A 26,888-nucleotide genomic window follows, 5' to 3' on the forward strand; every position below is an offset into this window, starting at 1 on the left:
AGACGTGGGATATATCGTCATTAGCCCCATCCCGTATAACCCGTTGATGCCTATATTCAGTTAGAATTGTCAGAAAGAAATTTGTTTGAATGTTTCATCATTCAAACACATCAAAATCTTTACCCCTGCAGAAAGCAAGCACACTGATCATGGCACTGTAACTAAACATATCTATTAGGGGACACTGAATGACACCAACCATCTCCAAATACCCATTCCCATTACTCTGATGTAATGTCCAGAAGTCAACATTATCTACTTTAGCTATCTCAGTTTGCCTATCTGAATTCATCTATGTATTATTCCCATTCTAGATTTTCCATAGGTTGGTGTCTCAACAAACCTCTGCACTTTTGCTTGTGTTATCATTTTTGTTCTTGTAATGCCCTGCAAGCCCTACATACGTGCAGCATGAAGCCACCTGCAGGTACATTAGCTCTTATCAGCAGCCTGTTCTCATACTTTCTCATACTTTCTAGGCACCCAGCCATATGCTGCCTGGTGCCATTTTTTATTTTGTGCCTGATTCATGTCAACATGTAGGTTCTTGATGACAACAATAACAATAATAATAATAATAATATTAATTATTATTATAAAAACTTGCATTCAGTGAATTTCTGACATATAACGAGAACGCTACAAATAGCATTTGATTACGACTGTTGCTAAACACATTATGTAAATTATTCATTTAATCCCAGAAGGATTAAATTATTTCCAATTTAAATATGAGAAAGCAGAATGTCAGAAAGAGTAAATAACTTACCCACGATCACACAGCTGGTAGCCAAGGGGTTATTTTATTTTAAAACTATCTTTCTGGCTATTTTATTGTACCCCCTCAAATGTAAGGAGAGTGCCTTATACTTCTTTGAGTACTCACTGACTGGAACATTAATTCACATATAGTCATTACTCAATAAGTATACCATTTTTAAATACATGTTTTGTTAATTCCACGGACCACAAAATAAAGTTTTACTATGTTCAATATCTCATTTCTTCAATACCTAAATATTTAAGGAAACAGCATAATATGCTAGAAAAATGGATGCATGAATAGCTGTATAAGCAAACCAAGAAATTTCTCAATTTGTAACCTATTCCAAGAAAGTAATACTCATTAGGAAAAAAAATGATTGTAGTGGAGGTAAAAAGGTGTTCATCCTAGAACTATTTAGTTTTAAAAGTTGGAAATATCACATTCCATAGAATAGTTTATGAATATTAAAATTCCATTCACAGAATGGAAGAAAAAACATGAAAAATGGGATAAATCTGGTGCCTTTACCATTGACAAAAAATAATTGTAAAGATTCAGTAATAAAATATGTTAAAATAAGGCCTTCCAATTCTCTCACCAACTTCTAGTACAAGTGTATACAGCTTCCATTACAAGTACCATTCATGTTTATCCACATTTGAGTTCAGAAACCACCAAAGACCCAACTTCAAGGCTTCCCTACCTCAGGTTGTGTGCATCAACGACTGATCAACTCCCTACTCTAGACATAAAAAAGCTAAGCCATGCTCCTCACTTTGGTGATGCCATTTATTTGTCAGCATGCCATGTATTATTTAATTGATCCCTCCTCATGACTATAAGATATCTGTGAAAGAGACAGTTCTGACTTTCTTCTGGGCACAGGACGTCTGCATTTGTAAACCTCCTATGCAATTAGATAGGACGATATGACTGTGTTTTGGCCAATGGAAGGTAGCCAAGGGATGATATATGTTACTCCTTAAGTTGTCCGTAAAGCATCTCTTGCAGTCTTCTATGCTCTCTTTCTGCCAGCCATGGAGGCTGAAAACAAAGGACTCTAAGACAGAATAGTCACAGGAAGGAATGAGGCAAGATTCCTGAAAGCATCACTTAGAGGAGAGCCACTCCGCAGAGCTGTCCAAGCTGTCCCACACAAAAGAGCTGAATCAAATTTTGTGGGAAATGAAATAGACATCAGGGTTTATTTCTGCCACGTCCTAGTCTAGCCTTCCATACTTAATGCATGATCATTATCCACGTTTTTCATATGAAGAACTAAGGGGTAGAAATGTGAAGACTTGTGCAATTGCACATAGAAACGGTAAAGCTAGAGTAAGAACAATATCAGTCTGACATCAAAGCTTGTTTCTGTTCCTTGATGAAAATCAGTATTGTCACTTTAATTACAAACATGTAGATATTATTATGTATAATAAAAAAAAACTTGGCAACATTTAAAGCTTAATTGTTAGGAGAATAGGGAATATGTTTTGTTATAACTAAAAACGACATTGAAGGAAACCATGAAAATCGGGTTTTAAAGAATATTTTATAAAAATAATGTTTATAGGAAAATGGAAAAGTTATGCATATATTTAAAAATATGTGTGTGTGTTCTCAGTCCAATTTTGATTATATATGATGTAGAAAATAGCTTGAAATCAAATCTCCTAGTGTGTACAGGGGTTTTCTTTAAACAGTGGTAGCAAGGAACAATTTTATTTTCTCTCCTTTATTATATATTAGATGGAAGACACAGACAATTTATATGCCTTTTAACCTCATCACAACACCTGAATCACAGGTCCATTCATAACTCTGTGTGTTTCAGAAACCCTGAGTGTGTGATTGGCAGGCCCTTTTGTTGTCCATAGCAGCCATGTTTGCAACTGGTGATATTTTTCTATAAAGAATTCATAACTTTTCTTCTGTTCTAAGACACCTTTCTAAATGGTTCATGATGTGTGTCATGAATAACCTTTATTGCTGTGCCTTCACTCAACTAAAATGGATTGCTATTAGTTTAATGTAATCAATATGCACATTTTTTTTTCTTTTTCTGAATGATTCTGACTCTATCAGCATATATATTATTTGGGTATTTTTAATTTTCAACGCTGTCTCAAATGTTATACAAGCTTTCTGCAAACTCCTGGGATGATTTAATTCCTACATAAAACATTGTGGGCAACTTTAGTGCTGACAAACTATCCCAGCCAAAAGCTCAACAGCAAATCAGTCAAAACTAATCCAAGGTTCATTAATCACTTAATATGCAGAACTAGCTTTCCCGTTCCTGCATTCTACAGAAGATGGTTAAAATGGCATTTCTGCTATTCTCAGTGCCTGATCCTTGAGACTAAAGAAGAATACAATATTTCTTCCATCAGTTTGCAGACAAAAGACAAAACAATAAAAATCTTATTTTCTATTTCCTTTCCATAGGAGGATGTTCTATTTAGTGTTACTCATGTTAGTAGTCTGATGATCTAAGTTAATTTCTTTTTAATATGAAGCTCATCTTTGTTTTTATTTTTTTGTCTCCAGAAATGTTTGCTTTTAAAAACAGAGTCAGCAGATGTTAAACATGAAAATCTATCCTCAAAAGTTCGTTGTGGGATACATGAGGGTATTTATGAATTAAATTCAACCAAGACCTATTTTAGGACTTCTTAAAGAACATTCCTTCATTCTTTTAGTGAAATTCTGAACACATAGCTGAAAAATTGGGGGCTTGAACTAAAAGTACAGGAACACCATTCTTCATTCTATTTCTATTAGCATTCCATATCTATTAATTTATTCAGTTCTGTATTTGGCAATTGGTGCTTTCAGGAAAAATTATTTCTTCAAGTGATACATTTTGTTTTCAGGTTAATATATTTTTTGAGGTTACTACTCAAACATGTTATGCTCATCTCAATGAGGTTCTAAGGAAAGTATCAAGTTTTGATTTTGATTGAATCAGAAATAAATAGTGTAGGGGAGACAAAACTTTTTCTCTACCATCTTAGGGTCTTTCGCTGGGTCTAGGAATTAAATTGGCATGACAGGAGAAAAGCATACACATTTGTTTAATATGTTTTAAATGGCATGGAGCCTTCATAAGGAAAGCAAGACCCAACAGAGTAGCAAAACCTTTTATGCTAGGTAGAACAAAGAGAGGCAACTGTGGTAAGTAAAATATATGAGAAGGCTAAAGGCTAAGCATTATTTTAACAAGGTCTGTTTGTATAGAATTCTCTCAGCCTCAACTGTGCATCTCTAGTATTAGAATGTTTTTCCCCCTTGGTATAGGGAAGACATATTTCACATGGGAGTTTTGTCTTGTTTTCAGAGAGAAAAGGGGTGATCAGAATGCGATCTTACACCTGGTAATTTATTTTTTTTAAGTGCTTTTAGCGCAAAATAATCTTTATGCCAAAGTGGGGTATCTTGGGGTGGCATATTCTGCGTTGTGACCCCACTGCTTTTATTCTTTCACATTGTCTCTTTTTTTTCTCTCTTTTTCTTCCACCATATATTTTCAAGATCGCCTTTATTCATAAACTTTTGTGCTCTTATTTATTCAGTTATTTCATGACTCTTTATAAGCAGATTTCTTTCCTTCCTGTCCACTAAACTCATGTGTATGAAGATAGATTTTGTTTCCTTTAATTAGAAGCTATAATTGTTTTGATTAGTGGAAAACTATTCTTAAAATGATAGACAGCCATGGAACACAAGTGTCTAGGGGTTCAGGCTTTAGAATAGGAAAAATACATGCTTCTGTCTTGTCCATAACATGTTATAGCAAAATGAGATCTAGTGGTTATTTAACTTCTTTGAGCTTCTGCTTCTTTATTTATAAACTGGGGAAAATAATTATGCCCATGATATAAAATTATTGACATAATAAATAAAATAAAGCATATAAAGTACTTCTTTGCCATATATATGCTAGTATAATAATCTACACAAACTAACTTTTTGTTTTTCTGGTTCTTACATGAGCACGTCCCCCCTCCCCCCATATGTTATGGCAAAAACTTCTCCAGTTTTTCCTCTGAATACTACATTCCTTGGCTATTCCAGTATAACTGTTACAAAATAAATGCATCTAAGTATTCAAACATTCTGGTTTAGACTTTTCATACCTTTCTCACCTCCATTCAAATAAATATATTAAAATAAATTAATGCTAATCTGTACAATTTTGAGAATTCATAAGTGATAGCATGTAGAGCTATCATGAATAGTAAATTTGGTGACCTGGTATTTAATAGGGATTTGGGGTTAATTAGTTTCAAGTTGATTGGATTTTTTGACACCTATAATCCTGCTAAATTCCATTCTTGGGACCAAATAGGCAGCCTGGAATATATTGTTTCAGAAAAATCATGAGGAGGATTAAATTCAATTAAAAATTTTACCACATGACATCTTAGGTGAATAAAACAGCTCACCTGTCTTCCATCTGTATTAATTAATTTCTTCCAGGTTTCCAGAAAGGGGCAAACCAAGCTTTCTTTGCATCAGCAATGAACAGAGTATGTTCTAGTGAACACTATTCTGAGGGAGTATGTCACCATATAGGGTCCTGTTAAAAAATAAGCATGGGAATTGCTGACTAAAAATAATTGAACAGAGTTTTGTTTTAACTCTAGGGCTAGTCAACCTCTTTCATTGATTAAATTGAATTGTGACTAGAATTATGAGTTTATTATTTACCTCATGCACACATATAACTTCCAGGAATAGTGTCTGTGGGAAACATTTTGGAATATCTGGGCAAATTCAATTTTGTACACAATTCAGAATGTGCATTGAAATCTTTTTGTACTTTTGCAGTGCTGTGGTTTCAGTGATGACCAAGAACGCAAAGCTTTCTGTTCACAAAAACTTATAAACTAGTGAGAAAGAAAGGCAATTAACATGTTTTACAACAAATGAACAGAATCATTTTCCAAGCACTGGATTGTGGGGAGTAAATGCAAAGGTAAAATGAAATCTAGAGTTACTGGAATGATGGAAGTCAGGCAGCCTTGCAAAAGTTGATTAAAGAAGGATACAATATTTTTGGCTGAACCTAAGTGGGGAAAAAAAGCCTATCATGTTATGATCTATTTGAAAAGTATTGCAGGCAGAAAAATATCACAAATTCAAAGGTCTTTATGCTATAGAAGTTTGTTATAAGGATATGCAAAGCAGATAAAAAGCATGGGGATTTCTTTCGCCAGCAATGCAGCCACTCTGGGCCTACAGTAAAAATATTTATCTTTGAAACTGGTTCTCATTGATAGCCCCCTCATAAAATTATGCACCTTAAGAGCAATTTTCATAATTTTTGGTCATAGTTGACTACACCTGTAATAAACACCTGGCCAAGATGGACCCATGTAAAGTATAGCCTTTGTATTTTATTTGAATTGGTAAGCCAAGGAACTCTAGGTAGATGTTGGTAGAACTGTGAACCAAAGGCTAAGTGTAGACCACACATGCAGCACCATTTGCATTCCAGATGCCAACCAGCTTTTCTTCTGGTTCGTTCTGAAGCTTACCAGACACGTAAGGCCTGAAACCATGATACCCTCACTTAAATCAAGATTAAAAAATTCTCAATTGCAATAAGCAATTGAAACTAATTTAAGTAAAGAAAACTCAAAATAATATGCATGCTAGGTATTGGGATAGACATCTGAAACTAGAAAATGAACTGCAACATTTCTCCTGAAATAGAGAAGTTCAACATTAAAATGTGTCTCAATCTTTTGTAAATCAACATAGAATTTTTAAAAACAAATCTGGTGTCATGTAGGAGGCATGTTTGGGTTTGGTGATCTTGATCAAATCTTCCAACATTTAGAATGAGGGACCCAGTGTTCCCAGATGATCTTTGTCATATTCCTTTATTCACATGATTTTAAAAAAATATTTTATTGTAGAAAGAAAATTAAACTTGAGATCTACCTTTTCAACAAAATTTTAAGTGCACAATATATTATCAATGACTATAGGTGCAACCACCACTCCACACTTAGACTAAAATTCATAGACTCACAGAGTGAAATGGTGCTTTTACATGAATCTTTAATGTTAAGAGTCACTATACAGTGATATCTTAAGCCAAGTGACCTCTCTATATAGTGACCTCTCTTATGCTTGTGTTATCCTTATTTACCTTTTGGCTCATGCACCCATCTCTGTGGCAATAGGTGTTGTTAGTCCATCAAGGTCACGTGAAGAAGGCAAGCATTATAGGAAGAGGCCTGAGACCTCTTTTCTGGAAAGGAGTTTTCAGAAAACAATGGGAGCTTGATATGCCCTTATAACTCATGGACACATCATCATTGCATACCTCCCTGTTCTGACTGGGGAATATACTGGATATCCAGACAAGAAAAAAAACTAAACTAATTTTCATTAATCGTGCAACTTAGACTAAATGGTCGTTTTCTGAGTTAGAGTATCTAATAAACAAATTCAGTTCTTTATTTTACCTAGTGTTTATAAGCATTTATCCAAATCCTTATCTCGAAAGTTCAAATAAGAACTTCCTTTACTTTCTCAGTCTATTTTGAAGAATAATTAGATGATAGGATATAAAAACATGTATTTTTTTCTATTTGGTTAAGTTCTTACATATTCAAAGATAGCGGCATATCTCATTTTGCTGAATAGATATGTTTCTGAACAGTTGCCTATAAATCAAATTTCTATGTATTAAAATTGATTTTCTTATTGGTTTTTATTATAAACTTAGATGTGCCTGAAGATATACTCCTCTAGGGAACTAGGAATAAACTAGCACTAAAATGTAATAGAATGACATTCAAAATTGCTACAATGTGTTAAGACACAGACATTTAAAGACACAATATCATTTTTTATCTTAATATTATTTAAAATAATAGCCCAAAGAACATTTTTACTTAGAGCATGATTGCTAGTATTCCACATCTTAAAAGTTGGAAGGTACAAGTGAGATAAGCTATCTTAGAAAAATATAAAATAAAATAAAAATCCCTCTATTTTTAGTCACTTTTCCTCTTCTTTATTCTATCATCACAAAAGAAAATAGAACATATTTGGTTCCAAAGACTCCATACAAACTAGTAAAGTATGTTGAGTTGGAATAAATGGAGACTCAGAAAGAATCTGTTGAAAATACAGCAATAACAGAAGCATATTCAAGGTAATGTATAGTTACCCTCAAAAGCTATGTAACAACTTGTGTCTTGGCAAGAGACAGAAACCCAAAATTCAAGTGCCCATCACTTGCAACTAGTCCCTAATTGTGGGTAAATCAAAGGGCTTCACTGGTACTCACTTATCTTATGACTGAAGACAGAGTTTGGGGAAGGGAAGGAAAAAAAGATGGAGAAGGAAGAAGCAATGATGTTTAGTGGATGTGTACATGAAGAACAGGGCTAGAAACTTCATGTATGCCACTTTACATAACTCTCACCACAGACCTGTTAGGGAGTTATAGTTTTCCCATGTATTGTTGAGAAAAACAAAGCCATCCAGACAAGATGAAACAGCCAGGATACAAATTCAGTATCGTTAGACTGCATTTTCTATATTCTTTCCATAATAGAGACTTTGATGTAATACTTCCTATGAGCAAGGTGCCATGCTAAGGTTAATCTGATGTCCATTCCTTATGTTAACACTGTGAGGAAACTGTGACCAGGGAGGGTAACTAAACATGTCATTTGGCCACTAGGCAGGATAGTTAAAAAGTATCTCCCTGCCGTGCAATCCTATGTTACGTACAAGATTTTCCTTCAGTAGCCACTTTGCGTTCCAAAACGCCTTCATTCTGTGACTCAGATTAAGTATGGGAATAACATTTAGTGAAATTCATATGAAAAGAGACAAAATAAATGCTTTATAATGAATTTATTAAATTAGTCTGTAAATATGAATTTCCGAGTATTAAGATTATTCAATCAAACATATACTGCTAATATTAACTTGATTCATAAGAAATAACTATTTGATTTTATGCCCTCAGTAATTTGTTGCTTTCTTGGTTGCCAATCGTTCTTTAAAAAAGTGTTTTACATCTTTTCGTTAAGTATCCTTTTACAGTTTTATTTCCATTGTCAAAAAATAATGAGGATAATCTATTTAAAATGTCTTACTACTAATAATAGTGGTTAGGCCATATACTAGAAGCACCTTTAAGGCATATATTTTATATTTCGATGTAGCAGATAAAAATAACCTACTCATTCTACCAGGAGAGCACAGAAGAGAGTTTCAAGTACTGTCTTCTCTTTTGGAAAAGAAACGTTAGACACAGTAAGTGATAAGCAAAGATGAAAGAGAAATTAGCCTGTCCTCATTTGAAAGATTGGCTTGACTGATGATGTTTGATCATGATTATTAGACTGTCTTAGAATACACGTTTTAATTCTGTCATGGAAAAGTGGAATCATTGAAAAATTAAATTACATAGCATAGGTCCATGGAAATAAAAAAGTAACCCAAAAAAACAAAGCAAAAGAAAACAACCCCCCACCCCCCCAAAAAAAAACAAAAAAAAAAACCCTCAATATTACTACTAAGCAAACTGGTCGTTTCTCTACTAGACCTTGATACCTCAGAGATTATTTCCTAATTTACCTTCCATTTCTGTCTTCCTTTTAGGGAAGAAACATCCAGCATAACCATTATACATTTTGTAGACTTACTCTCTTCATTCTCACAAAATATTGATTAGAAAATGGGAAATAGGAGATATAAATTTTATGCTATTTCTAAAAGAAATATTGTTTCTTCTTTCAGTAGTAATAATGAAGACTCATAAAATTGTAAAATAGTACAATTAGTTGGGGCACCTTAATGATAAAACCAAAAATGTACATGTGCCAAGAATAAACAGTTGTTACATTGGCTAAAATGTCAGAGAGAACATATTGCCCTATATTTTTGGATGGTATGGTGTGGTAAAGAAACTAGACATATCTCTAGACCAAAAGCTAATATTCTGAGTGATTAAGAAAGTAATAAAAATGCATCCTCAAACTGGCATGAAATTCAGAATCAAAGAAAAGGTGAAATTAGACATTTTATGAGGTAACTGGTGCCAAAGATGACTTTACCGCCGAAAGTTTCTGCCAAATCTTGAGTCAAAGAATGTATGACCTGAATGTAGGATTTGTACATAAGAAACAAAATCTTATATACAGTCAAAGTGGAGGATTTCATAGAAAATTCAAAGGCCCCAGCTGCAATGTAAGGGGTGATATAGAAATCAATCCTGCTGTGAAGAATGCAGCACTAAGAGACTTTCCTGTCTCAAAGTTGGCAAAAGAAGAGGAGGAAAAGTTATGTATTTCCACTGAGAATTCATAACTCTATGGGCATCCTGTGCCTTTGCAGTGAAATTCAGACTTCAGTTTTCCTAGAAACCTTAAAAGGATATTTTAATTTAAAGCAGTGCCAGGGTGGTGGAGCCTACATGCAACTGGCAGAAGCAAACACAAATTTCTCTGGAAAAGTTTATTTTCAATAATACTTCCCTAGTTTCCTTTGTTTTTGAATTAATCAAATATTTATTTTAGACCATTTTCTCTATTACCTACATAGTTAGTTATTAACTTACTCTGTCATTTCACCTATTATCCCAGAGCTTTGCTGTGCAATATGATAGCAACTAGCTACATGTCTGATTAAAATTGAATTTGTTAAAATTAAATTAAAAAGTGGCACAGAAGCCACATTTCAAGTCCTCATTGTGGCTGGGCAACAGCATTGAACAGTGCAAAATGTAACGTTTGTATCTTCACAAAATGTTATATTATGGAATATCTAGAGAATTGGATATGTAGCATTGTGGTATTAAGGTCTCATACAAATTATTTCTCTGCACTCCTCTGATAATGACAGAATTAGATATATTTAACTCCATTTGTGTTTTCTATATTTTTCATTATTGTTTTCATGCTTTTCAAATTCTACATATATGTTAACCTGATAAATCAATACTAGTACTATTTTGCAGAGTAAATATTCATTTATATTTATTATTTCTCAAGATCTTTTTTCCTTCCTCTTTGTCTTTGATTATATCTGGAATCATTATCCTTCTGCCTTTGGTTTTAAGTATAGATCTTTTGTTGATGAATAATCTGTTTCTGTTTGCCATCATTATTGAATGATCTGTTCACTGAGCATAAAAAATAACCTTTACAAGGTAAACATTACACAAAGAAAGCTGGAAGGGCTGCATTAATGTATATCTGATGGCTCTGATTGAGCAAAGAGAAAAACAGCAAATTAACTTCTGTCCTCTTCCCCTAAATTTAGTCAATAGGATTAGCTGTGTTAATATTTATCATTTTAATTTAAAATACAATTAAACGACTTCTTAATTTTTTAATGCTTTTGTCTAATTTTTAATGTTGTGTTAACAATTTTTGTTGTCTTGAGATAGTATTTTTCTTTGTGTGTTTTAGTTGTTTCACTGCTATTTGTCTGACATTTCTTACAGGATTTGCGTGTGTGTGTGTGTGTGTGTGTGTGTGTGTGTGTGTGTGTGTTTGTATTGTGTCAGATTTTTTTGGACTGGCTACTAGCAAGAGGAATCTTTGGAAAAGGGGGGACAGTATAGTTACCCAAGTTTCTTTATAATTTTTGTACAACTGTTGCTACAGTTAAGGGCTGTTTTTGTTTTGTTTTGTTTTTTAAGAATAACATCTTAAGTAGCTATACTTTCTTTGATTTCAGAATCTGGTATAAGGACCCTTTTCCTAACAGCATAGGTTTACCCTGATTTCTACATATGTCAATCCTACTAATTGTCTCAACCTCTCTTATCAGGGGTGACTTTGTCCCTTTAAAAACCAAAAACAGTAACTGGGATTTCTCACTTTGGCCTTCTTTATCTACCTCTCCCTCTGCTCATATCTATTTTATCTCAACCCTGTTGATAACAATTTCCACTTAGAGAAATGATATCTGGAAAATGGCAGAAATTTCTACCCAATCACGAAAGTCCCAAATCTATATTTTCCTCTTCCTTCTGGGATACTAAGCTACACTAAATTTCCACGCTCCTTTCTGTTTACATGTGCTCAGCTGACCAATTTTTAGCTAGAGAAGTATGAATGGAAGTGATGGGCAACCCTCCAGTTCTGACACTAAAGATACTCAAAACCATGCTGTCCCCCTTTTCCTCTGCCAGCTGGATCCAGTGGTGATGTGAGGTCACCCTAGAGGCCACTTGTAGAAGATGGCAGAGACTCTGCCAGCTGGGTCTTGAATGTATACGGGGAGTAGAACTGCTATGTTGACAGACTTGCCTGCTCGTGGCTGTTGTGAGCAAGAAATAAACTTCTGTTGTGACTGTGCTGTTGGGGTCTAGCAGTTGTAGTAGTGAGCCTGCCTTAATTAATATTTTATTAGGGAGATATTTGATAAATTTTATTCTAAGTTGTAGAGAGCAAAATACAAGGCAAGAAAAAACCTAGGGAATGTCTAAGGAATCAAGAAGAGAGAAAGATACAAGGACTGTTGGATACAGTGAGGAAGGAGAGTGTGAGAGAGAATCTGAACAGGATCCGAAAGGAAGCCAGTATCATGGCCTGTGCTCTGTATGCTGCATATGGCATTGCTATGTTCTTACAACGCTACACTGGAGAGAAGATTCTCCTTAACATAGTTGCGTTTCCACATTCAATGCTTGTCAGGGTAGACAGAGAATTCACTCAACATATCTATGGCTAAGTGAAATACTTGTTTGTTTTTTTGAGATACAAATGTTGGTTTTCACACATTAGGTTGTTGTGTTCATATCACAACGCTGCCTCTAAAAAGGTCATATTGCCAATGGAAAGAGTGAATATCAGGGGCTGACATCATTTGATCCAGGAATTGAAGTCACAAAGGAATTGCAGGTGTTTCTCCATGTTTTTCAATCAAACCAGAGTCTGTTGGTGTGGTGTTTGTAAATGTATATATAAATGTAAAAGGGTTGAGTGGTACCTCCTCTTTTTCCTTTAAAATAAAACATTTTCTTCCTAAAAATTTAACCCATTCACCTCTGGGGGTGTGAGCAATCTAATTGGAACAGAATTCAAAAATAAGTAGAAGCAGTTTTCTTTCAAGATATTTGTTTTGGGAGAAAGAATTATATTTCAAGCATAAAGCCAAATATTAGGTATAGACTTTTAATTTTTATTGAATACGAATATCGTTTTAAAATTTACAAGTAGATAATGTAAGTTATCTCCTTTATTAGTTTTACAGTAAACATCCTCTTGATCCTTAATTACTTTTGACAGCATTTGAACAGCAATTTCACCCTTATTCTCCCCAAGTCCTGGGCACATAGGCTATAGACCCAAGGAGCTCTCTTGTTTTTATTTGCTTTTTCTGGGCCAAGTCCTTGTCTTTCTGTTTCTAGGTAAAATCAGTCTGTCAGTCTAATAGTACATATTAAAAGTCTAATAATAACACATTTAAAAAAAGACTTATTGGAATATTTCTCAGATACCCTACATGCAATTCAACCACTTAAATCGCACAATTCAGTGGTTTTTAGTCTATTTCCAGAGTTGTACATTCATCACCATAATCTAATTTTAGAACGTTTACATCACTAGCAAAGGAAGCGATATTACCCATTAGCAGTCCCTCCTCATTCTTCCCTACCCTGTGCCCAGTCCCAGGCAATCACTAATCTACGTTCTGTGTTTAAAAATTTATCTATTATTGGCACATATGATGACTTCTTTCACTTAGCATAATGTTTTCAAGGTTCATCCATGTTGTAGGATATATCAATACTTCATTTTGAGTGCCAAATAATATTTCACTGTATGGATTCCATTGCATGTGCATTTCATTTATCTATTCATCGCTTGAAGGACACTTGAGTTTTTCCACTTTTTGTCTTTATGCATAATTCTGCCATGAACATTGATGTACACATTTCTATATGGACATATGTTTTTATTTACTTGGGGTATATTCCCAGGAGTGGAATTTCTGAGTCATATGGTCACTTTATATGTAACGTTTTAAGGAACTACCAAATTGTTTTCCAAAGTGGTGCATCATTTTACAATCTTTGCAGTGATGTATGAAGATTCCAATTTCTCCAAAACCTCATGCATATTAAGCTCTTAAATGTTTGGCTCCCTGGCATACTGAGGATAGAGTAGTAAGTGGCTCTAACATTCATCAGAACTTACACCTCATCTTCCATAGTGCTTTAGAATCTTCAAGATTATTCAGTTCTACTAAACCACAATAGCAAAGAAAAAAAGCAAATGATAAGTTCTTATAGTTTGCAATTTGCCAAAGCAAAGAGATGGTAGGTAGGTAGGTAGGACATTTTCTGGTTATTATTCCAAGACTATTTCATTCATTCTGCGATATGAGGAGTTTGCCTATGGCCTTTTTCTTTTCTTTTCTAGTTATTCTTTTTATTATGATGTTCTTATATTTTAATAATTTTAGATTCGAATATGCCACTTACGTTACCTAATCTACTAGCGACTCTAAAGACAATTACTTCAAGGCAATGGGTGAGATAGGTGAGGAAAGGCAAGACTGGTTTTCACTTTTCAAAATAAACCAGCAACATCCTTATTGCCAACTCAATAAAAGGTCTTCATTGTGTTAGCCTAATGGCAGTATTATTTATAACCTCATCTAAATAATGTATAGATAAAATACCTAACTGTTTTGACACTTTGCCTTCTCTCTCTTCTTCTCTCTTTTAACTAGCACTCTTTTCATACAGCGTGTTGTTGAAGGGGGTATTAAAGCAAAGATTAGGAAAATACTTGATTCCATGTCGTACTTTAGAGAGTAATTATTAGCTCTTTTGGGGAAAATGCACCACTTTTCATTTGGAGGAATTGCTTTACAAAATAGAGCAGCATTCTTGTATCCTAATAGTTTATTTCTTCCCCAGATGGTCGTTTGCTTTTGGTAGCCCAGTGGTTCCCAAACTTTAGAATCATCTGGGGAGATATTACAAATATCTTTGCTCAGGCACCATCTCCAGAGACACTCTGTAAATTGGACTTGGGTGGGTCTTGGGAATGGAAATTTAGAAAAATCTTTCTAGGTAATTCTAAGTTGAATACAGGTGTGAGAATGACTGGTTTAAACCTCTGCATATGGAAATTAGGTAACAGATTTCTAGTAAATATCTTTATGATGATATGCCAATTATTAATGTGAATCTTTAAAAGTATTTTTATTATACAGCTAGTCCCAAGAATAAGAAATTCAATGATTAAGTTTCATAATTGTTTTTCTTTCAAAAATTATTGTATGTTGTAAAACTTATATTTAACAGGAGAGTGAGATTTTGTGCTTCACCATTTTTTTATAATTAGACGTATTATTATTGTCATTTGAACTGTTTGAAATCTACTTGAAATCAGGTGGTATTTTAATTTGATCTATTTCAAGTGTTTTGACCAATGAGATAATAAAAAAAAATCATGCAAATCTTTTACATTTAAATAACTCAGTAGTTCTGAAGGTCTACGAGCATATTAGGATATTTACTAATGAAAAAGTAGCTTGTTATTTGAAGAAAAATAACCATAAATAAACTGTGACTTAATGAGAGAAGTAGATTAGGATTATAATTCATATAATTTTAATATTGTTGAAATGCACCCTTTCACTGAATGTTAACATAAATGTATTCAAACCTAAACCAATGTTTGTAAGTTTAACCTATATGTATTAATGAGGAAAATATAAAGTAAGGAATAGCATAATATGCTTAGAAATGGCTTATACAGGACCTGTCATAAATAAGCTAAATCAATGTGTGTTATTGTAATTATTTCTCAGTTTTCACACCTAGTGTTCCTTCTTCTGAAATTCCTTTTCTCTAACTTGTCCAAATCAATCTCCTCAAGGAAATTGCATCCATGTATTATAAGACTTTAGTTCTATGCATCTTATTTCCATGTATTGCTATGTGAATCGTTGAATGTGGAAGTGGCTTTTTGGTTAAGTGTACTTGAATGATCGTTTAAAGATGAAACTGGTCCTGCCCATTGCTTACAATATGGTCTTGTTCAAAGGACAGGGTTTGCATCTGTACATTTGGGGAAGGATATATGTTCTTCCTACATCGTGGCACCAATGGCAGAAAAATATAAGGAAATAAGTATATAATCATAACAGATAATGCTGAATATAATAGAGCATTTTCATCATGCTGAGCAGGGGACTAATATACAGATAGGCCTCAAACACAAATGATAACACTTTTAAGATATTAGCTAAAATAGCTCTAACTGGACACTGTATGGAGACAGAATTCTGTTCTAGGCTATTTTATGACACATTCTCTCAGGCCTAAGCCTGACAGGAAAGATCATTTTTTTCAAGTGCATATTTAAGATGCATCAAATCTTCTTGGCAGAAAAAGGAATTTTTATAAAGCACTATACTTTCTTTGGTGAACAAAATTTTTACCTACAGCCTGTGTCATAAACCTGAAAAAAGTTTCTTCACATTCGATAAAGGCCAATGAATAATAAAATAGAATCAAACCTACAGAACATCAAATATTAGCTTTATGAAAAAATTATTATAGGAAGAAATTAGGCTATATTAGTTTCAAGGCAGAGCTAAATCCCAATGAACTTTATTTTTTTATTATTAATTATAAGAGCCAAATCCATTATTGGCTCATATAAATATCATTAAAACTATACAACAGAAACTCATTTCTGCCTTTAAATGTACCTGTGGTAACATGGCCTTTTCTCTAAGCTTTTCATGTTTCTTCTCCAAATCACAACAAATTTAAATTTTTTCTTTCATGTTTTAGAGTGACTCAAATTCTTAACTTATTATCATAGGAACACTTTAATTTTGAGTACATTTAATTTTGAATAAGAATATTGGTCTTCTCACTTAGACACAGGGATATATCCAACCCCATTTCCAGACATGCTCTTCCAGGGCACAGTTCTTAAAATCACAGATCTCATTTCAGTCATCACTGTCTTAGAGAACTCAGAGAAATTCTCCATGGCTAGGTCAAATCCAGGTCCTAACAGCATGGTTGCCATAGGGGTTTTTACCCTATATCTCATCCTACTTCCCATATAAACTTGAGAGATAAGTTGTGGTGGATTTACAAATATGCAACACTCAGAGCAGAAAGAGATTTTTAGCTAAAAATGGAGTTGTAGGCCGATATATAATGCCAGATTATTGAATTAGATGTTGCAACTTAAATTAACCATAACATTGGGAATTATAGAGCCCAACATTAGTAGATATGCAAAAGCATGTACTCCATCCTTATTTTAGTCAATAATAATAAAAATAAAACATTTTTCCTGGTGGTGTACAAAAGGCCTCTTATTCTACTTTATCTGAACTAGTCAAATAGTAACTAAAGCAATAAATCATAAAATAAAAAATAATACGTACGTACCCTAAATATTTTTACATGAAACATCAAAATAGAGTGAAATCAATCTTAACTGAAAAAAGCAGACCTGAAAACCTGAAATATTTGAACGTAAAGCATATCATAACGAGAAGATCTGTCTTCACTGATCTCATAATTTACTCATTGATGTTCTTAATCCTCCCTCTAAAACATGACGATACGCTCTGAATGTTGAATCTCCGTGGCTAAGTAAGATACTCTGGAATATGCCCATATGCTTCTATTTCCACCGTGCAAATTAAATGCTTAGGAGCAGTTTGTGTTTATTTTTGTTTCTATTTTTGAGCACTTAACATTGTAATTAGGCAATAAAACTAACTCAGAGTCACCATGTTGCAAGATTCCAGTTGATATTCACATTGTAATGAAGTCCTGAATCCTAATAAATAATGAGAGAAACAGATAATATGCTTTAAAAATGCCTGATAAAATCAGGTTGCTTAAGAAATATTGTCAAATTAAGTATAGGTTAAACAATTATAAAAGTTCAGAAACTATTTAGAAAGGTAGTATTATTTTTCCACTTGAAAGAAACTAAAACTTTAGTCCATTATGAATGAGAATTTTCTAACAGAATTAAATTTGACCTGGTAATGAGATATGCACTTGCACTGTTTCTACAAAAATAAATGGCTAGCGGAATTATTTTATAGTTAAAGGGGCATGATTTCTCCAACTGACTTTCAAAAGTTTCACAAAAAGTGTGTGTGTGTGTGTGTGTGTGTGTGTGTGTGTGAGAGAGAGAGAGAGAGAGGGGAGAGGAGAGGGGAGAGGGGAGAGAGGAGAGGGGAGAGGGGAGAGGGGAGAGGGGAGAGGGGAGAGGGGAGAGGGGAGAGGGGAGAGGGGAGAGAGGAGAGAGGAGAGAGGAGAGAGGAGGACAGAGATCAATTTGGGCAAAATATCAACAATTTATTGATGCTATGTTTTCTGTCTAGGCATTTTATTCTCTTTGCCTTGGTAATTTCTAGGTATTCTGCAAGTCCAAGATTAAAGGTTAGCTCACACACTCTCTTGATGTAAGTGAGTACTCCATTAGCTATTTTCACAACACACTATATTTCACCTATGTGGCTTTCAGAATTGTAAGTAAATTGATATTTATACAACAATTTTTCTCTTATCCATTCCTCTGCTAGATGATTAAAATCTATGAGAGAAAGTTCATGACTTTTAATCATTTCTTCATCCGTAGTACCTACCACATTGCCAATACACAGAAAGACCTTAACAAATTGGATTAAATAAATTAATGAAGATGTCTAACAGCTCTTTCTCATTCTTTGTAAAATGTCACGCTCAGGAATTTGATAGGACAGGGCATGAAATACTATGCTCGCCCCGCTCTATTCCTCCATCTCAAAAACATATATACCCCTGCTTCTTTCCATTAAACATTCAAAAAGTCTTGCTACAAAAAGGCAAAACCAATGGTTAACTCTATTTATTTGTTTATTGATTGATTGATTGTACACCATAAGCAAAGATACATGATTAAGAATGAGCATACCTTCCCTCTGGGGCTAGATAACTGGATGAAACAAGTAGATTTGAGGATTTTGTTAGGAGAGGATGAGTAACGTGGAGCCAGGTCATGTTGATAAAAAAAAAAAAAAATGGAGATGATTGAGAAGAATTAAAAAAAGAGGGCGAAACATAATATCCTGCTATAATATAGGACAGGAGTTGAACATTGTTGGACTATATAACTGGTTTGTTTTGGCTGCTTAGTGATTTAAAAATAATTAAATTTGTTGTGAACACTTTGTAGTCTAGAGAGCTAATATAAAAATCACAATCTGTCTTTCCTTGAAAGACTAATCTAAAATGCTAGAATTATATTTGTTCTCAGGAACAATTAGAAGAGCTAACGACATGCCACTCTATTTGAAAAACATATACTTTCCAGTTTGCAATTTCACTCATTTATTTTACTTGTCAGGCCCCTATTGACATTGACTTTGTAAATCCTGCTATCTAGGAATTTTAAAAAGCTATGAAAATAGGAATATTTCGTGTGGTTAATCTTAGGTTGATTAACTTAGTATTGCACTGTGATAGGTTTTGAAATTGTACATTTTGTCTACATATATTCTATATTTTAAAGCATCAATCTATATTTACTGATCAATAATGCATACACTTAGAAATAGCTCCATTATTACTATTTATTTGACTGTAACTAAGCTTTCTATTTGCCTTCAACTTGAAATCTACATAAATTCACACATTCAACCCTGACACAGTATTCTGGGATTTACAATGTTTACATTTATTCACCTGATAAATATTAAGTATTCATTATAGAGTATTACTGTAATTTATTTTGTGTTGTTTGGGGACCTGGGACCTAGGAAAGTTTTACATCACCTTGAGAAAAGATGTAATTAAAATCTGATTGCTGGCTGTATTATTAAACAAATAATTGTCTCTTTGGGAGGTAGAATTCTGGAACTATATCAGAAATAGAGACACATGTAGGGAAATAGAAATTTGAGCACTTAAATAACAATCTTTGGTCTCATATTTTGGAAAAATATAAATATTGATCAAAATGTAAGGGATTAATTATCTTAAATTAATAATTTTAATAATATTATATATTAATATAATTAATGTTGTCACTAAGAGAGACAATGATTTTTCTGGGAATTGAACACTAAATGAAGTTAACGAACGAATGGTCTATGTACTCTATAATCTGTGTAATGAATGGTTTACATACTCTATAAGGCATAATTTCATACAAAATATAACTGGCTATTTATTTTAAAAAGATATTCTTCAAAATGTTGAAGAGGTAATATTATATTTCTACTCTTTAAATGCTATTAAAATGTTATACTTTTTGTAGCAGCAAATTAAATTATACCACAGTTTCTAATGCTGACTTTTTAAATTATATTTATTGGGGTGACATTGGTTAATAAAATTATATAGGTTTCATGTACAATTCTATAATACATCATCTATATATTACATTGTGTCTTCACCATTTAAAGTCAAATCTTTCATCACCATATATTTGACTCCCTTTATCCTTTTCTATCTCCCCCCTTTTCCAGTGATAACCACTAAACTGTGGTCTCTGTCTATGAGTTTTTGTTTGTTTGTTTGTCTTATTTGTTGCTTTCAGTTTTATATCCCACATATGAGTAAAATCATATAGTTCTTGAATTTTTCATCTGATTCATTTCACATAGCATGATATTCTTAAGATCCATCCATATTGCAGCAAAAGGCAGTATTTTATCTTTTCTTATGGCTGAGTAATATTCCATTATATGTATGTACCAGATCTTCTTTATCCAGTATTCCATTGAAGGGCACCTCAGTTGTTTCCATGTTGACATTTACTGAATATTCGCTGTATTGTCCACTGCTGTAAGTACTTTACATGTACTAAATCATTTAATCCTCACTATAATCTATGACATAGGTACTATATTTTATCTTTTACAGAAGAAGAAACTAAAGTGTAAAACTGTTAAAGAACTTTCTGAAGCCCACAGAGCTAGTGTATTAGCTAGTTGGTTTATAATGCAGTATAACAGACCCTCAAATGTATCAGTGGTTTACACTAACAGTGATGTCATGTTCATGACTTTGCCGGATGGTTGCAATTCATCACGTTTACACTGTGATAACGTGAGCCAACTGGACTCTAAGCTTTAGATTTTGTTCAGATCAGCTCCACGTTTCTCACTTTGGGCACCCAGGCAAAAGAACTCCGGCTTGAGCATGCTGTTTCCATGGTGGAGGACTGATAACCCTCAGGAGGAATGGTGGCAACCTGTAATGCCTCTAAAAGCCTCAGCTCATACCCGGCACCTGCATTCCACAGGAAAAATAAGACAGCTAACTAACCAAGCCCAATATCAAAGGGTCAAAAGAGTATACACTCCTAAAATGACAAAATTGGAGAGCGAAAAATGTGTTTTGAACAATATGGCAGATCAAAGGTACAAATCCAGGGAATCTGGTTTCAGAACCAATATACTTTCCACTGTATTCTACTGCAGTATATTAATATTAATAGATTTATTTTTATTGAACTATCCCTACATTTGTGAGTTAAACACTAAGTAATATATTACACTTTTAATATATTGCTGAATTCTGTGCTAATGCTTTCATATTTCCTTATCTGTGTTCATAAGTATGATTTTGTTTTCTCTTTTTATAAAATTAAATTTTAGTAATATAAGGGTCATGCTGTCTAGAATAAATTTGATAGCTCCACATCTTTTCATGCTATTCTGGAAAAGCAAAAATGATGCGATTGCTTAAGAGTGAAAAATTATATATGAAAGTATTATGTAAATTGTACATGGTTGTACAAATATAAGTAACCATCATTAAATATAACATTTAATGTGAAAACTGTCTAAAATTGTGTTAGATATAGAATATAGTCTCATTGTTTTCACCTTTCTAATTTAGGTAATCCTGTTTTTCTAATTATCTTTCTTGTTCAATTAATTTATAACATTATTCTTCTAAATTACCTTCATGTGCTAATCCCTGATTAGTTCTCTTAAGAGGTCTGTAATTATCTTTCACTTGTCTTTCTTTTCTTTGTTTATAGAATTGGAGAGTTGGTTGATTAAGAATTGTGCATCATCACAGTCGATGTATATGCATGTTTTTAACTCCAGTAATTTTATAGTATGGCCAGTCTTCTCAAATATTAATACATAAACTACAGTTAGTCATAACTAGAATATTTTCCTCAAGAATCTTGAAAAACTACATTAAAGGTAAAATTATAAATTCACCTAATTGCGTTTACTTTTTTAACAAAGGCAGAATTGGTGTGCTGGACCTGGTTCACACCAGCTCACAATAGACTCTTTACACAGCTCTTCCTAACACTGCAACTGGTAACAACATCATGTTGATGACCTGACATTGGCCATGGTGGGAGTATTTACAACCCCAAATGGCAGACACTGTAAGTCTGTGGTCTCCACTGTCCTCTGAGCTACAGTGCTCTGTATCTGCATGTGTGCTGATACCTGGGAGTTGTGTAGTATTTTCCTACCTCTGTATTGTGTTACCAAATTAGATTATATAATCTCTTAAAAGTGCTGTATTCTGATTGGTTTAGGGGTAAATACATGCTTATATTAATTGACTATTACTAAAATGTCCCACAAGTACGGGGATGAAACTTTCAATATGAAAAATAAAAGCATTCCTTTAGAAACTAACTCAAATGTTTTAAGAATTCAACTTCACATAATTTAGGAAAATTTTTGACAAACAAGACTTTTTGAATATCGTTGGTTAAATAAAAACAGTTGTGTTCTCACTTATCAATGTCAAGTAATAGAAAAAGCATGCATCTTATTTCACTTGTGTTACTGTAGCCAGAAAGAACAGGGCCACAGGGAGAGAGGGGGTAGGAAAGGAAGAAAGATGTGAGGGGAGACAAAGGAAAGAGAGAAGGTGGGATCATTCTTAAGAAAAGGTGCAGCTACAGATAATTGTAATGGATTAGAGCACTATTAGCATTTTGGGCAGAGACACCCCACCCCAGTCATGTCACCATGACTATTCTGACAAGGGCCAAGTAAAAACAAGGGAGTCCCACCTCCCCATGGGAAGGAGTAGTCAGTGAGGACCCGCCTGGAACCGCCTGCAACTGCACCCCTAAATCTTGAATATTTCATGCCGTCATTTGAATAAAATCCTCAGCCTCTTTGTCCTTAGCTGCAGTTGCCCTCCTCCTGGCCTGCCCATGCCCATTATTTTGGGAGTGTACTCTTTTTCTTTACTTTAATAAATTCACTACTTGCTTGGGTTTATTCACGTGGCTCATTCCATACGTTCTGGAATTCCTTCCTTGTAACGATACAAGAACTCTTGTTCTTCGTTAACACTTGGATATGTTCTTCCCAAACGTATGCAACTTTACTCTTTGAATACATTAACATTGTATCTATTAGATGTTTAAGATTTGGAAAAATGTAAATTTGAGCTTAACCAAATTAAGGCATTATTCAGACAACTTTATTTCATCAATCGTATTTTTTAATATGTCTACTTGAAGATAGTTTCTAGTATCTTTAAGTAAATTAGAATTCCAAACTTAAGCTAAATTAAGTAAATTAATGGATATTCATTAGATACCTAGGTCACTTCTAAGTAAGAGAGAATACTTAAATATTAAATACTAAGAATAATTTTAAGTTTATATACTTTTGTCCCTTATTTTTATATCTTACAAAGAGAGACTTTTTATATATTTGGATCTATTTATAAATGTGCTCATTTTTGCCACTTTGAGGAAGTACACTATTAAGAGATGTATATGGGTATAAAAAGTCCTGATAAATATCTATCTATATCTATATCCATCTCCATCTATCTAAATCTATAATCTATATATTTGTATGTTATCTGACAATTAAGTTCATGAACTTGTGGCAATGATGTTGCTAACCTTTTTTGATATCAGAGGAATTAATCATTATGAATTTGTATTATACCAACTGGACAAACAGTTAACTGAGTTGACTATTTGGAAGTGCTGAAAAGGCTGCATGAAAAAGTTAGATGACCTGAACTTTTTGCCAACAACTCGTGGCTCTTGCATCACAACAATGCACCAGCTCACACGGCACTGTCTGCGAGGGAGTTTTTAGCTATTAATAGTAAACAAATCATTGTATTGGAACATCCTCCCTACTCACCTAATCTGGCCCCAAATGACTTCTTTCTTTACCCAAAGATAAAGGAAATATTGAAAGGAAGACATTTTGATGACATTCAGGATATCAAGGGTAATACAACGACAGCTCTGATGACCATTCCAGAAAAAGAGTTCTAAATTGCTGTGAAGGGTGGACTAGGTGCTGGCGTTGGTGCAAGCTTCCCAAGGGGAGTACTTCAAAGGCAACTGTAGTGATACTCAGCGATGAGGTGTGTAGCATTTTTAATAGGATAAGTTCGTGAAATTAGTTGTCTGACAAACTAAGCTAGTCTGTTACAAGATACTGATGTGTGACAGACAAATTCACAGTCATTCACCTCTTCATTTTGTCTGTGAAATAAAAGTTACTGTGATTAAAATTTACGATTAATACATGAGCACAGGAATACAGGAGGAGCAATAATGCAGAGTATGCAGAGTATGAAGGATGCATTAATGAAAAAGAAAGTAGTATTGTCCTAAAGAAGAAAGTAGAAGATAAAATTTGAACACATAGAACGTTTGGAGAAAATAATTTTATTTGTCTTTGCCAACTCTGGCTATGGGTTAATGGGTTTAGCTTTATCAGGTATTATACTGACACAAAACTTAATTTAGTTTTCTCTCTGTTAAAATGCAAAACATTTTCTTGGGTATTTCTGGCCTGCTTGTAATGAGAGATAGTAAAAGATTTTTCTTTATCTTCTGAGTAGTCTACAAGGAAAGATTCTATGTCTTATCAGAACAATTTCAGATGGGAGAACAGTGTGTCTTCTCACTTTTGAAAGAGTTAAATTTGTTTATAATGTACCTCCTATGTTTGCTTTTTATGCGTTTTTTTGCCACTTTGATTAACTAGGTAGCTAAGTGTTTTTTCTCAATAACCCATGATTCTATTAAATCAAGTGTTCAAACTGTCTGAAAACTTTTGTAATTTTGCCATCCCAAAATTAAATTCTAAATGAGGACAGGGCTCCTGGAAAAATCACAAAGATTTGTTTCTTCACCTTATGAAAAGAAACATGATAAAATAATTAAATTTATTTGAGAAATTACTATTGATAAGTTGAAGCAGTGTCAAATTAGAAAAAAAAAATTAGTCTTCGCTAGATGAAATTTGTGTGGGTAAATGTTATTTATATAAATATTTCAGAAATGTTGTGAAGTTTTTGAGAACTGTCATCACCCTTGCTGTCAATGACATCTTTCCGTGTATTGGAGTCCTGATGATGCTTTGTGTGAAATTAGACAACAGTATAGTGTGATCCTAATTACAATTATCTTTTTAAATATTAACTTGATTGCAACTTTGCGTCTTTAATTTGAACCTAACATATTCTAGGCTTGTGATTTTCAATTGGGGATTCATATCACTGGCCTATAGAGTTTTATTAACATACAGATGTTTAGGACCTATTCTAGACTTACTGATTATTTTTACTTGATGATCTTGATATATTCTTGGTATATGCTGACTATATGCTGAGTATATTCATAATATATGGCATCTCAAATCAGACTAGAACCAAAGCCAGATCCCATTCTCCATTAGCAAATGAATTTCATTCAACTCCGCAGATCTCATGGGTACAAATAGCACTCTAACCATGGTCTGCATGTTTTCAGGTTGGTTGGAAGCTTTTCTTTGAAAACAGGCTACTGCTGCCACGATAGCTAGATTCACCAGTAAGATTCAATCCCTTTTTCTTCTTCTTCTTTTATAATAGAGGTATTCAATTTACTGGCAAAGTAATTCAGGATATTTGACAAATATTAAACTTAATATTTCCATTTTTGCAAAAACTGCATTGTCCTTACCACAGTCAATGCTATGGAAAGATAGAATGTGCCAATAGCATCCTAAAGGCAAACTATACAGACTCTCTGAGGAATGTCATCTGTGTTGGCCCAAAGTCCTACCTTGAGCTGCAATTATAGTTTGATTCTCCGCTTCTGGTCTACATAGATTATCCTGTGTAAAATATTAGCGCATGGCCCTCCTGGACTTCAGGAAATTCTAATTCAATCCAATTGGATATCCTTAAATACTGCCAAGATTTTATGAAATACACTCATACTTTACACAAACATGTCAGTTATGCCTTTCCTGCATATATCCCAGCACAACCCTTAATGATCTTTAGATTGGAGACCTAGACTTCTAGAAAAGACGTCACAGAAAGACCGTTCTTGAACCCAGGGGGAAGTGACCCAATGCTGTTTTCTAAGCACCAGTACCTCTGCGGAACTCCAAGGATCACAACTTTGGGTTTCTGTTTCCCATTCAGAAACATGTAAGTGTAAGTCTGAATGAAAATCCACTACAACAGGAAACTTCAGGGCTGTTGTGAGTCCCCCAGAAGCCAACAACAACATGAAATAAACTGCTTTTCCCAGACCAATAAAACAAGCAGATGACATCATGAAGTAATCAGCTTCTTCCCGAGAAACTGAAACAAGATCCTTTAGGATTCCCCTTCTTAATCACTGCCATCTTTATTCTTTGTCTACTCTTTGTCGTATTTCTTTTTTTTTCTTCAACCTCTAATATAAACTTCCCTTTATTATCCAATATACTCAGATGATTACCCTCACTCTCCTCTGCCTTCACTCTCCTTTACTTCCCTGCCAGAGGGGAAACAACCCCTGCCATTCAATGTTACTGAGCTATTGCTACCACTCTCAGTCTCACTGGTATGTCACCCCCTTCCTGACCCATAGTAACAACATTTAATCACCATTCCTCTCAGCACACACCAGGGAGGTTTTCTTGTTGGTATATAAACTACCCGCATATCTTCAACCGCAACCTCCTGCCAGGTCATAACGAGACCTTAACTCTTGATATTATTAATGCTTCTCTTGACATTTCCAAACTCCCTAACTCCTCTTCCCTAGGATCAGGTATTGGAAAAAGCATAGAGGTACTTTTATTTCTGACAACCAGCATTTTTTCCTTCGCCACTTTCAGTCAGCCTGACATCCTT

General features: G+C 33.9%; 1 pseudogene; it reads right to left on the bottom strand.

Moving 5' to 3' along the window:
* Positions 1–26,888, bottom strand: part of LOC109456661 (cilium assembly protein DZIP1) — a 115,802-nt pseudogene that overhangs the window by 57,393 nt on the left and 31,521 nt on the right.

The sequence above is a fragment of the Rhinolophus sinicus genome, linkage group LG02 (genome assembly GCF_036562045.2).
Source record: "Rhinolophus sinicus isolate RSC01 linkage group LG02, ASM3656204v1, whole genome shotgun sequence".
Classification (NCBI taxonomy): domain Eukaryota; kingdom Metazoa; phylum Chordata; class Mammalia; order Chiroptera; family Rhinolophidae; genus Rhinolophus; species Rhinolophus sinicus.